The sequence below is a fragment of the Chiloscyllium plagiosum genome, unplaced genomic scaffold (genome assembly GCF_037043375.1).
Source record: "Chiloscyllium plagiosum isolate Xiang-an unplaced genomic scaffold, Cpla_swu_hap1 HiC_scaffold_34, whole genome shotgun sequence".
Lineage (NCBI taxonomy): Eukaryota > Metazoa > Chordata > Chondrichthyes > Orectolobiformes > Hemiscylliidae > Chiloscyllium > Chiloscyllium plagiosum.
The window spans coordinates 11638033-11652202 of NW_028270172.1; positions in this window are offsets into that span (position 1 = coordinate 11638033).

Consider the following 14170-nt stretch of genomic DNA (forward strand, 5'->3'; position numbering starts at 1 on the left):
TGGACAAACTGCCTAACCTGCTCATCTTTGGACTGTGGGAGAAAACCGGAGCATCCGGAGGAAACCCACGCAGACACGGGGAGAATGTGCAAACTTCACACTGACAGACAGGCCTGCATTTGACTCCAGAGTCACTGTAATGCGAGCGACACTGTCTTAAATGGCCCAAACAAGCAGCTCAGGTCAAGGCCAATTAGGGAAATACTGATCATGTCAATAATGCATGCATTCTATCAAGATCTAAAGTGAATTAGTCAATGTCTAATAAGAGAAATACACAGATTATATGGTCTATGTGTGTATTGTAGGCAAGGTATCAGAAGGAGGACATTCAGTCCATCACTACTTTGAAAAACCCATCCATTTAAGCCCACTGCCTTGCCCATTTCCCTTCAGCTCCACTTGTACAAAGTATTTATCAAATTCCCTTTGAACATAGCTATTGCATTTGTTCCAATTTATCCTTTCATGTAGAAAATATTAGATCATTATAACTCACTGTGTAAGTCAAATTCTCCTCAAACTCTTCAAAATTCATTTTGATATTAACTTCAGTCGAGTTAGCAACACTTCTGTCACTGGAAAAAAAATCCATTTAAACTTCTGAAGACAAACCTCGTTCCTTAGGAGAAAGTGAGGACTGCAGATGCTGGAGATCAGAGTCGAGAGTGTGGTACTGGAAAAGCACAGCAGGTCAGGCAGCATCCGAGGGGCAGGAGAATCGACGTTTCAGGCATAAGCCCTTCATCAGGAATCCTTGTTCCTTAGGGATTTGGTGGGTCCCACTAATATAACTGTTTTGGATGAGAATTTAGGAGGAACTGTTAGTAAGTTTGTGATGACACCAAAATTATTGGTACAGTGAATAATGAAGAAGGTTATCTAAGGGAGCTTGATCAATTGGGCCAATGGGCTGAGGAACAGCAAGTGGAATTTAATTTGGATAAATATATGGTGTTGCATTTTGGTAAGATGAACAAGGGCAGGACTGACACAGTTAATGGCAGGGCCCTGGGGAGTGATGTCAAACAGAGACCTCGGGGCTCAGGTACATAATTCTTTGAAAGGTGCATCACAGGTAGACAGGGTGGTTAAGAAGGCATTTAGCACACTTGTCTTCATTACTCAGACCAGTGAGTTTAGGAGTTGGGATGTCATATTGTGGTTATACAGGATGTTGATGAGGCCTCTTCTGGAGTACTGTTTACAGTTCTGGTCGCCCCGGTAAAGGAAGGATATTATTAAATTAGAAAGAGTTCAGAAAAGATTTGCCAGGATGTTACCAGGAATGGTGAGTTTGAGTTATAAGGAAAGGCTGGATAGGCTGAAACCTTTTTGCACTGGAGTATAGAGGTTGAGGGGTGACCTTAGAGACATTTATAAATCATGAGAGGCATAGATAAGGTGAATGGTAAAGGTCTTTTCCCGAGCGTGGGGGAGTTCAAAACTGGAGGACATTTTTTACTGAGAGAGAGGAAAGATTTTAAAGGAACCTGAGGGGCAACATTTTCACACAGAGGGTGGTTCATACGTGGAATGAACTGCCAGAGGAAGTGATAGATACAGGTACAGTTACAACATTTAAAAGACATTTGGATGGGTACATGAATGGGAAATGTTTAGAGGGACATGGGCCAAACACAGGCAAGTGGGACTAGTTTAGTTTGGGAAACTTGGTTGGTATGGAAGAGTTGGATTCAAGGGTTTGTTTCCATGTTGTCTGACTCTATGACCCCATGACAGTCATAGCTTATTGTTTTGTAGTCATTAGGACAAAAGCAAGAATGCCAAATTTCAAATGATCACAACAATTCATTCAACGCCATGTTAAAAGAGGATGCTGTTTGTTTAGCAAGTCAACTTGGACTGACCAAGATGTGTCCATGAGGAAAAGAATGAGGAACTTAAGGCTCCCCAAGATGCTTGGTAATTCTAAAAAGATCCTAGAATCATAGAATGCCTACAGTGCAGAAAGAGGTCATTTGGCCCATTAAGTCTGCATTAACCTTCTGAAGACCATCCCACACAGACTCTACCCTATCCCTGTAACCCAGCATTTCCCAAGGCTAATCCACCTAGCCTGCACATTCCTGGATACTATGGGCAATTTAGCATGGCCAATCCATCTAACCTGCACATCCTTGGACTGTGGAAGGAACCAGGAGGAAACCCATGCAGAGAAGGAGAGAATGTGCAAGTGGGTAGTGTCCCAGTCTCTGAGTGGGCAGCTCAAGACTTGGTGGCAATGGGAGATATGTTCATCATAGTAACTGCTTTCCTGGAGAAGTGAAGATATGTTACAGAGGTGTTCCAAATTGTAAAGGGTTCAGTCAGAGTGAGAAATTAATTCCATTCATGAAAGAATCAAGAACAAGAGGTCACAGATTGAAAGTGATTGACAAAAGAAACAGAAGTGTTCTGAGAGAAAGCTTTTTCCTGCAGTTTGTGGTTAAGGTGTAGGATGTGCTGCCTGAGAGTGTGGTGGAGGCAAGGTCAGTTGAACATTCAGAAGGGAATTAGATTTATCTGAAAAGGTACAAAGTGCAGGGTCACCGGGGAAATGCAGGAGAATGGCACTAAGTGAGACACTCATTGGGAACATCCATGCAGACATGATGGGCAGAATGGCCTCTGTCTAAGCTGTAATAATTCTGATTCCGAGAACACAACTAAATAGTTTGATTATAAAACCTTCCAATAAGCTGCTTGCAGGCCGTAACAGCAAGAGAATCTCCTCATCAGCTACGCTTAATTTGGAATTTCACCCCTTCTCCTACAACCTCTGGATTAGACCAACCAACCTGTTGGAAATTGGAAAATACAGAAATTGGAAAAAGTTGTAAGCATCTATTTTATCTTTCTCACACCTTCCTTCTCGAAAGCCTTCTTGGCATAAAATGGTACAGTGCACAGTCAAGTGAATATATATCAATTAGTTACAGATATGATTTCTGAATTAGGATCATTCCCAGCTCTCCTTCTAAGGCTGTACTTCTCCAGTCCCAGCTGAGAATGCGAGGGTTCCTATGTTCTAACAGTGACTACACTTCAAAACCACTTCATTGGCCACAAAGGTTTTTGGGACATCTTGAAATTGTGAAATGTTCATTATAAAGGCAAGTCTTTTCCAAATAAACCTCTGGTATACATTTAATATTCAATTTTTAAAAATTCACTCATGAGACGTGGACATCACTGGCTGGGCCATGTTCCGAATTGATGGTGGACATGTATTTTCAAGCTACATTTTCTTGTCTTTTGTTTGATGAATGGGACAAAGGTCCAACCCAGTCCTTGATCAGCAAGCACCTTTCAGAGAGCTGAAAATTTCAAGTTGTTTGACTGAAGCTGTTCTGTTGTTATTTGAAGAGTGTTGAGTTAATCCCACGTACAGCAGAAAGAGGTGTTTGATGTCTCTCATAAAGCTTGAACCTTTCTCCATTGTTAAATTTTCTTTGTGGTGTTAATCTTCCACCTGAACCCGGGAGGTTTGATGTGGATTTTGTTTTTAGCAGCTAGCCAACATCATATGTATAAAATTACTCAGATTCATTCAACATGGTCACAAGCACAGTCAATTATCTATGCAAGAGGTTCCAACTAATAATGTGTTTAATTTCCATCAGTGTCTCAATAGTAGGGGAAAATGGCTGTGTGTGCCAAGGTAATATGCGGCATTTCCGAAAACTAATAAGTTATAATAGTGCTCTTTGAATTTTTATTTTTAATTCATTACATGGGAAGCGCTGAATTGTAGACGGTTTCCACTAAATTGGAAACAGACCAACACGGTGACCATATTCAGAGAAATTAGCAGAAAACACATTGCTAACCACAGATTGTTTTTGTAAAATACTAACATTAGTCTTACTTCAATTTTCCACAAAATTATGCACAAATCACTCCCTAAGAGCATCATTGGTCCATCTCCAGCACATGGACTGCAACCGTTCAAGAAGGCAGCTCACCACCACTTTCTCAAGGGCAACTAGGGATGGGCATTAAATACCAGTTCATACAGCTTTCTTTTCAGAAGACCATAAGACATAGAAGCAAAATTTAGGCCATTCAGGTCTGCTCCATCATTCAATAATGGCTGATAGGTTTCTCAACCCCATTTTCCCACCTTCTCCCCATAATTTTTGATCTCCTTGACAATCAAGAAACTATCTATTTCAGTCTTAAATATACTCAATGACTTGGCCTCTACAGCCTTCTGTGGCAATGAATTCTATCGATTCACCACTCTCTGGCTGAAGAGGTTGCTCCTTATCTCCATTCTAAAAGGCCTTCCCTTTACTCTAAGGATGTGCCCTCGAGTCCTCATCTCTCCTCCCAATGGAAACATCTTCCCAACGTCCTCTCTATCCAGGCCATTCAATGTTCTGTCAGTTTCAATTAGATCCCCCCTCATCCTTCTAAACTCCATCGAGTATAGACCCAGAGACCTTAAACATTCCTCATATGTTAAGCCTAAATGCGAAATTATATTTGCCTTCCTAAACACAGACTCAATCTGTAAGTCTATCTTAAGAGAATCCTAGACTAGAACTCCCATTGGGTCTGGCCTGGCCTGGCCTTGCTCTGAGTAACACTGACTGCCACTCAGTGCAGTTAGGGGGCAATCTGGCAGAATAGCCAAATGAATCCATCCCTGCAATACTCACAGAGCAGTAAATAGCATATAGTAAGGAGATAGGCAATGGCCTATTAATCTGGAGACCCAGGTAATGTGCTGGGGTTTGAATTCCACCATGGCAGAATTTGAATTCAATAATAATCTGGATATAAGGGTCTAAAGATGACCATAAAACCATCGCTGATTGTCAGTAAAAACCCATGTTGTTCTTTAGGGAAGAAAGTCTGCCATCCTTACCTGGTCTGGCCTACACATGACTCCAGAATCTTAACTGCCCATTATGCAATTAGGGATGGGTAATAATGCTGGTGTGGCTAGTGATGCCCACATGCCATGACTGAATTTTAAAAAAGACACAAATAACATAGCATATATTTTAATAATGATTCGGCTTTATGACATTTTTAGGAATTTTGAGGATCTTTTCTCTTCACTGAAATAAATTTGTGATTTAATCACATTGTGTGCTTTTAACCAAATCAATTTGTATAGAGTTATAGCAAAAATGTTGACCTGGAGCATTGAAAATATAAATACACAAACAAAATCGGCTACTCTGTGAAGCATCACAACTGACACGATTAGAGTCAATTATTGTAATCTCAGGAAATCGTCTGTAAAGAAGCATATTCATTTTGTAAGCTCAATGGACATCCCAGCAGGGTACAGAAGGAGGAGCGCTTTCTTATATTGACAGGGGCAGGAAGGCTGGTGAATCACAAACAGGGAGCCAATCAGAATCACAGGAACAGAAGTGACATACACTCCAGGCTCAGTCTATCGTTATTGAGATGGAAAAATGTTTACAAACCACCTCAACACATCCAACAAACACCCATTCCTGCCCCACTCAAACCTAGCCCTTTGTGTTTTTGGTAAATGAAGTGGCTGACACGATTTCAGCCTTTTATTCAGAAACAGATCAATCTTCTCCCAACGCATAAGCACATCACTGCTTTGACATCAAAGAATCGATCAGGAAGAGCCAGCATTTCCTCTTATCGGATATATTCAAAAGAAGGAACTGACTTCAAACATTCTCTCATACTGTTCTCTCTGAAAATACAACCAGGAATTGTTCTCTTTAAATATACCTGGGTCAATTTTTTTCAGTTATTTCCTGTCAAGGTAATACTCCAGATGCACTGAGACTTGTGACTACTACATACAGAACCAGTTACCTCAGCCAAAGTTTTTGCTGAGTTGAATTGGGTTGTAAATAGTCCATGTTAATCCTATTCCTGATAAAACCTTGGCTGAAGAAGATTCTTCCCCTATTAAATAACGAAAGCTTCACAGGCACTGGAATAAAACAAACGTTGCTGGAAAAGCTCAGCAAGTCAGGCAGTATCTGTGGAGAGAAATCAAAGTTAAGAAAGCACATGGTGTTTTGGCTTTCATTAACAGGGGGATTGAGTTTAAGAGTCGTGAGATCTTGTTGCAGCTCTATAAAACTTTGGTTAGACTGCACTTGGAATACTGTGTCCAGTTCTGGTCGCCCTATTATAGGAAAGATGTGGATGCTTTGGAGAAGGTTCAGAGGAGGTTTACCAGGATGCTGCCTGGACTGGAGGGCTTATCTTATGAAGAGAGGTTGACTGAGTTCGGACTTTTTTCATTGGAGAAAAGGAGGAGGAGAGGGGACCTAATTGAGGTATACAAGATAATAAGAGGCATAGATAGAGTCGATAACCAGAGACTATTTTCCAGGGCAGAAATGACTAACACGAGGGGTCATAGTTTTAAGCTGGTTGGAGGAAAGTATAGAGGGGATGTCAGAGGCGGGTTCTTTACACAGAGAGTTGTGAGAGCATGGAATGCGTTGTCAGCAGCAGTTGTGGAGGCAGGGTCATTGGGGACATTTAAGAGACTCCTGGACATGCATATGGTCACAGAAATTTGAGGGTGCATACATGAGGATCAGTGGTCGGCACAACATCGTGGGCTGAAGGGCCTGTTCTGTGCTGTACTGTTCTATGTTCTATGTTCTATGTAACCCTTTGGGGCCAATGACCCTTCCTCAGTTCTGCTAAGACTCTTCCCCTTCTTGTTCCTTTCAACAGGAGGACAGTAAACATCATTCTGATGAATCAGTGATACTGTATTAAAATTGCACTGTCAGAATCCTGAAATTGTGGTGTAAGGGTGCAAGACCATAAGATATAGGACCAGAAATAGGCCATTTGGCCCATCAGGTCTGCTCCACCATTCAATCATTACTGAGACATTTTTCAGTTGATTCTCCCGTCTTCTTTCTGTAGTCCTTAATCCCTTTACTAATCATGAAGCTATCTATCTCCATCTTAAATACGCTCAGTGACTTGGCCTTCTGTAGCAATGAGTTCCACAGATTAATCATTCTCCAGCTGAAGAAATTCCTTCTCGTCTCAGTTCTAAAGGGTTGTACCTTCAGTCTGAGGCTATGCTCTCAGGCCTTAGTCTCTCCAACGAGCAGAAACATCTTCTCTATATCTACTCTATCCAGAATTCTCAGTATTTTGTAAACTTCAATCAGATCCCTCCTCATCCGGCTAAAGTCCATCATTTATAGACCCAGAGTCGCAACTGTTCCTCATATGACAAGTCCTTCAAACTGAGGGTCATTTTGCTAAACCTTCTTTGGACCCTCTCTAGGGCCAGCACATCCTTCCTTAGATATGGTGACAACAACTGCTCACAATATTCCAAGGTAGCCAGGCAGGAGGCTGGAAGAACACAGCAAGCCAGGTAGCATCAGGAGGTGGAGAAGTCGGCGTTAAAGGTGTAACCCTACTTCAGGACCGGGGGTGAGTGTGGGGGGAGCTGCAGATAAAGGAGGTGGTGGGGGCAGGGTGGTGAAGCGGGGATAGGTGAAGACAGGTAGACGATATGACGTGGTTGGCCAATGGGAGGAATGAATCCGGTTGGTGGCAGGGAGCAGTGGAAGGGAGAGGGAGGGGCTGGGAAGGGAGTCAGGGAATGAGGAGGGAAGTTATTTGAAATTCGAGAATTCAATGTTCAGTCTTCTGGGTTATAGGCTACCCAGGCAGAGGATGAGGTGTTGTTCCTCCAATTTGCACTGTGGTTCATTGTGGCAATGGAGGAGGCCAAGGATGGTCATGTCAGAAAGGGAGTGGTTGGGGAAATTGAAATGGGCGGGGACTGGGAGGTCTGGTCAGTCCCTGCAGACCCAGCTGCAATGCTCGGGGAGCCATTCCTTAAGTTTACGTTCGGTTTCCCTGATGTAGAGAAGACCACGTCGGGAGCACCTGATGCAGTAAACTAGGTTGGAAGAGAGGGAGGTGAGCCTCTATTTCACCTGGAAAGAATGTTTGGGACCCTGGATGGAGGTGAAGGGATGGTGTACCATCTGACCAGCATTTTATACAGCCTACTCTTGTATTCTAGCCCACTTGAAATTAATGCCAATGTTGCATTTGTTTTCCTAACCACCAACTGAACCTACACGTTCACCTTAAGAGAATCCTGAATTAAGACTGATTCCTGATGAAGGGCTTATGCCCAAAATGTCGATTCTCCTGCTCCTCGGACACTGCCTGACCTGCTGTGCTTTTTCAGCACCACACTCTTGACCCTGAATTAGGACTCCCAAGTCCCTTTGTGCTTTGGATTTTGGATTACCCCAGTTAAAAAGTTGTCTACACCACTATTCTTCCTACCAAACTGCTTAACCTCACACTGTCACACATTGTATTCCATGTCTATGCTCACTCTCCTAGCATATCCAAGTCCTTCTGCACCCTGCTTCCTCAACACTACCTTCCCTCCACTTACCTGCAGAATTATCAATAATACCCTTAGTTCCTTCGTTGAGATCATTAATGCAACCAGATCATTGTGCTCCCAAATATTGTAATCATGTCATAGATAATGTGTAATTTATCGTATTCATGTTAACTGCACATTATTGCCCTATATATCAAATTAATCTATGTCTTAACAGTATCAACAACAACAACTTATATTTGTGTAGTGCTTTAACATAATAAATATCTCAAGGCACTTCACAGGAACATTGTAAAACAAACTGAGCCATCCAACATGGTGGGACCAAATGAGGTAGATTTTGAGGAGTATCATACAAGAGCAAGGCAGGGGGGTGCAGGGAGGTAGAGAGGGGAATTCTAGAGCTAAGAGCCCAAGCAGCTGAAGGTACAGCTACCAGTGCTAGCTGATTGGAATGGGGGATACTCAAGAATCCAGAAGAATACACACATTTGGAGGGTTTGGGATCTGGGGAACACTGCAGAGAAAAAGAATGGTGAAGTGGGAATTTGAAAACAGTGAAGGCATGGTGAGGGTTTCAGCAGTAGAAGAGCAGGTGCAGCAGATGACGTTACAGAGGTTGAAATAGTTGGTCTCAGTAACAAGATGAAGCTCATCTCATGTCAAGCATGACACCAAAGCCGCAGGCAGACTGGCTTAAACTCAGCTCGCTGCCAGGGAGAGAGAATTGGAGTCAGGAGCTAGGGAATGGAATATGGACTGGGAACTGAAAACAATAGCTTCAGTCTTCCCAATATTTAATTGAAGGAAATTTCTGTTCCCCCAATCCTGGATATGAGATAAACAGTCTGACAATGTAGTAACAACCCCCATGAGTGGTTATAGTTGTCCAGCACATTAAGGAAATCTGTACCTTCCTTTGTTGGCTTCAATTTATTGCAATTCATTTTGTTTCCACTTCTCCTGAAATATTAAAGTACAAGCAGATAAGTTTCCTCTTAAATAAATATATTGTTTTATATTCCTTTTTGAATGTTACTAAGCAACAGCTAGTTGATTATGCTGCAATTGTCAGGCTGTGAATTTTACTGCTCCAGTCTTCAAAACTGAAACATTAATTAAACGTACAATTGAAAACCATTTTGAAGTGGCTTTCAGAAACAAGTGTTCTGCTGCAGATGATACCAAGATTGGTGGTATAGAGTGGCAGGAGTGGCAGATGAGCTATTGGATAAATATGAGCTATTGCATTTTGGTAAAACAAACAAGGGCAGGACTTCTATGAGTAAAAGTAGGTAGTTTTGTAGAGCAGAGGGACCGAGGGGTTCATGTACATAATTCTTTCAAGTTTGCATCACATATAGACAGGAGAAAGTGAGGACTGCACATGCTGGAGAGTCAGAGTCGAAAAGTATGGTGCTGGTAAAGCATAGCAGGCCAGGCAGCATCTGAGGAGCAGGAGAGTTGACATTTTGGGGATAAGCCAATCACATATCGATATGGCGGTTAAGAAGGTGTTTAGCACATTTGCCTTCATTGCTCAGACCTTTGAGTGTAAGAGTTGGGATGTTATGCTGAGGCTGTACAGGATGTTAATAAGGCCTTTCCTGTGTCCAGTTCTGGTCGCCCTGTTATTGGAAGGACATTATTAAGCTGGAGAGGGTCCAGTAGAGATTTACTAGGATGGAGAGTTTGAGTTGTAAGGATAGCCTGGGACTGTTTTCCACTGGAGCAGAGTTGTGACCTTAGAGAGATTTATAAAATTATGAGGGACCTGGATAGGGTGAATAGCAAAGGTCTTTTCCCTGGGCTAGTGGAGTTCAAAACTAAGGCTGTTTTTTTAAGATGAGAGGAGAAAGATTTAAATGAGACCTCACCTTGGTGAGGGGCCTCCTGCCTACCAACAACTATGTGATTGGCTCCCAGGTCACTGAGCAGCTTGTGGGTGCGAACACTATATCCAGAAGCCTTTATACCTCTGAAAGCAGAGGTTTTATCACTCTTTTCTAGAGTAGAAAATACCTTAAGTCTGAAGAAAAACCAATTTATTTGTTGGAAATGTGAGGCAGTGAGCTTGAGAAAGAATGTAGGACTCACACTGCTCACCATCAAAAGTTTGTGTAATAAATAAGTGATGCATATGCTACTATACACAGCACATTAGAACACATGAATATTGTTCGGGCCTCTGGATCAGTGGTGCTGGAAGAGCACAGCAATTCAGGCAGCATCAGATTCTGCATGCTCTTTCTGCTGCTTCTGTTGGGTCTCCACTTGATCCACTTGGTGACGCTCCAAGTGGTTGGTGCCTTTGTGGATGCTTCTTCTTGAGTTTGTGCGTTTGACAGCATGCGATTCCTACAATTTGGTGGGCATGTTGCATTTGTTTAGGGAGGCTTACAGGATATGCTTGCAGTATTTCCTTTGTTCTCCTAGTGATCGCTTACCATTGCAAACCACTTCTTTAGGGAGGCTTGTGTTGGGTATGCGGACAATGTGGTCCACCGGTTGTGTGTGACCAGTGCCTTGGTACTGGGAATAATGGCCTCAAGAGGACCATCACAAAGGTACACCTACCCTGCCAGTGGTTTTACAGGATATTGTGAAGGCAGCATTGATGCTAATGCTCCAGGGATTTGAGGTATCTGCTGTACATGATCCACATTCCTTATGCACACAAGGGTGGTGGCCACAGCTGCTTTGTAGCTTGATGCTGGGTTTGAGGTTTCGGACTTTGGTGTCCTTCAAGCGTCCAAAGGCTGCACTGTCACACTGAAGTCAATGTTGAATTTCATCCTTAATGTTTGTTCACATTGAGAGGAGGCTTCCAAGGAATGGTAAATGATTTGTGTTGTCCAGGGCTCGCTGTGGAATTTGATGGTTAGGAGACAACACTGTGTGGCAGTAGTGGGCTGATAGAGAACCTTTGTTTTCCAGATGTTTAGTTTGAGGACAATTCCCTTACAGGCCTCACTGAATGCATTAGTGACAGTTTATAGCAGGCACTCTGAGTGTGCGCATGTGCAGGCATTTCTGTGTACTGCAGCTCGATAACAGAAGTTGCGGTGGTTCTTGATTCTAGCCTAGAGGAAAGGTTGAAAGGTTTCCTGCTCATCCTGATGGTTAGCTCCACTCTGTGGAGCTTGATGGGGATGGGCTGGAGTGTTTCAGCAAGGAAGACAGAGAAGACCATTTGCATTTGTATTGGGCTCTGTGGTAGATCCGTTGGTGAGGATCGCAGTCTGCATGTCATTGTGAAGCAGGTAAAGAATTATCAGAATTTCTGCGGGCAGCTAAAGCTGAGGAGGATATTTCATAGTCCTCAATGGCTGACAGTGCCAAAGCCTCTTGTTGTTAACAGTGTTGTTAAGAGGGAAGGTTCAGGATTTAACCCAGTGGCAGTGAAGGATTGGCTAATACATCTTCAGTTGAGGTTAGTCAGTGATTAGGGTGCACCAGGCTTTGAGAAGTGCTCTTTCAGTGGCTTGCCAACAATCAAAACATAAAATAGTCAGAACATGTGATGGACATCCCATCTGCAACCAGCACCATTACTGGAATAAGAAGCTTTCCACTGAGAGAGTGGACGCAGAGGGGAAGGCAATGGTCCAGTGGTATTATCGCCTGATGTTAATCCAGAGACCCAGGGAATATTCTGGGGAGCTGGGTCTGAATTCCGCAACAGCATACGGTGGAATTTGAATTCAATAAAAATCTGGAATTAAGAGTTTAATGATAACCATGAATCCCTTGTCAGTCTGGGCAAATGTGAGGTGATGCATTTTGGAAGATCCAATTCAAGTGTGAACTATGTGGTAAATGGAAACGCCCTGGGGAAAGTGATGTACAGAGAGATCTCGATGTTCAGGTCCATTGTTCCCTGAACGTGGCAACGAGGTCAGTAGAGTGGTCAAGAAGGCATACGGCATGCTTTCCTTCATTGGATGGGTATTGACTACAAGAATTGGCAGGTCATGTTACAGTTGTATAAGAATTTGGTTCGGTCACATTTGGAATACTGCATACAGTTCTGGTCGCCACATTCCTAAAAGGATGAGGATGCTTTGGAGAGGGTGCAGAGGAGATTCACCAGGATGTTGCCTGGTATGGAGGGCGTGAGCTATGAGGAGAAGTTGAGTATATTTGGATTTTTTTTTGTTAGAAAGACAGAGGTTGAGGGGGGACCTGATTGAGGCCTACAAAATCAAGAGAGTTATAGACAGGGTGGATAGCAAGAAGCTTTTTCCCAAAGTGGGGGACTCAATTACTAGGGGTCAGGAGTTCAAAGTGAGAGGGATAAAGTTTAAGGAAAATATGTGTGGAAGGTTCTTCATACAGAGAGTGGTGGGTGCCTGGAATGTGTTGCCAGCAGAAGTGGTAGGGGCAGGAACAATAACATCATGCAAGATGTATCTAGACGGGTACGTGAATGGGCAGGGAGCAGAGGGATTGGTACAGGCTTGGAGGGCCAAAGGGCCTGTTCCTATGCTGTAATGTTCTCTGTTCTTTGATTGTCAGGAAAACCCCATTTGGTTCACTGATGTCCTGTAGGGAAGGAAACTGCCACCTTTATCTGGTCTGGCCCACACGTGACTCCAGACCCACAGCAATGTGGTTGACTGTTAACAAGTAAGGGTGAGCAATAAAGGCTGGCCTGTCCAGCGGTACCCTCATCCCGTGAATGAATTATTTCTATAATGGGGTGGGTGGCTGGGTAACTGAAAGCATGCTGAAAGGCAACTCACAACCAAAATGAAGGGAAAGGCCAGTTTGAGGCCCCCACCCTTACCCAGACTGACCTTGCTGAGACTTCACACCCTCAGCAGTCTGCTTGGCTTTTACCGTCCTGCTGAAACGACAGAGCAAGACATCGCGACTTGCTTCTCCACAATGGCAAAGAACACTCGCCTAATTACATTGCTGCTCGCATGCCAAGAATAAAAGGGACAAAATATTCCTTGGACTCTGTTAATGCACTGTCATTTTCCAGCACGCATATTACACACAGTCAATACATCGAGTGTATCCATTCTTACCCACAGTGGCAATTTCCTAAGAATGCGGGTAATGGTTTTCCATCGAGCACACTTGAGTAATCTGTCAGCTAAGTCCCACTTCAAGCATCATGAATTAAACAGAAAGAACGCCTGCTGATTAAACATTAATCCTGAAGTGAAGTGGAATTAACAGTCAACTTGTCCCCTATTTGCCTGCTTGTATCCATAGACCATGCACAATGCCCCCAGGGTGAATTTGAGAGGTCCACTAAATTAAAACTGAAAGATGCGGATGCTGTAAATCAGGAACAAAAACAGAGGCTGCTGGAAAAGCTCACCGGACCCAAAACGTTAACTCTGATTTCTCTCCACAGCTGCTGCCCGACCTGCTGAGCTTTTCCAGCAATCTCAGCTTTTGTTTTTAATTTGAGTGGTATTCAAGTATCATAATGATTGTAGTCTTCTGGACAAACCTGGCTGTGTTGTCTGAAAAAATGCAGCAGCTTTTGAAATAACGCAGGTCAAAGAAGTGTGGGAGGATGGAGTTAAATGGTGCAATACAGGCTGAACTGTCATCTCCTGTGAGCTGTCTCTGATTGTCATCAGAGAAACGACAACTGTTTGGGTAACGGATGTGATTTTTGTTTTCCTTTTCAAGAATATAGAAGAACAGGAATTAGGACTCAGTTCAAGATCTTTTCCCAGGAACCAAAGTATTTTTCACAGACTCCAAACCCAGGAGATATTAATTTAAGGTGAGAGGGAAAAGATTTAAAAGGGACCTGAGGGTCAACTTTTTCACACATGG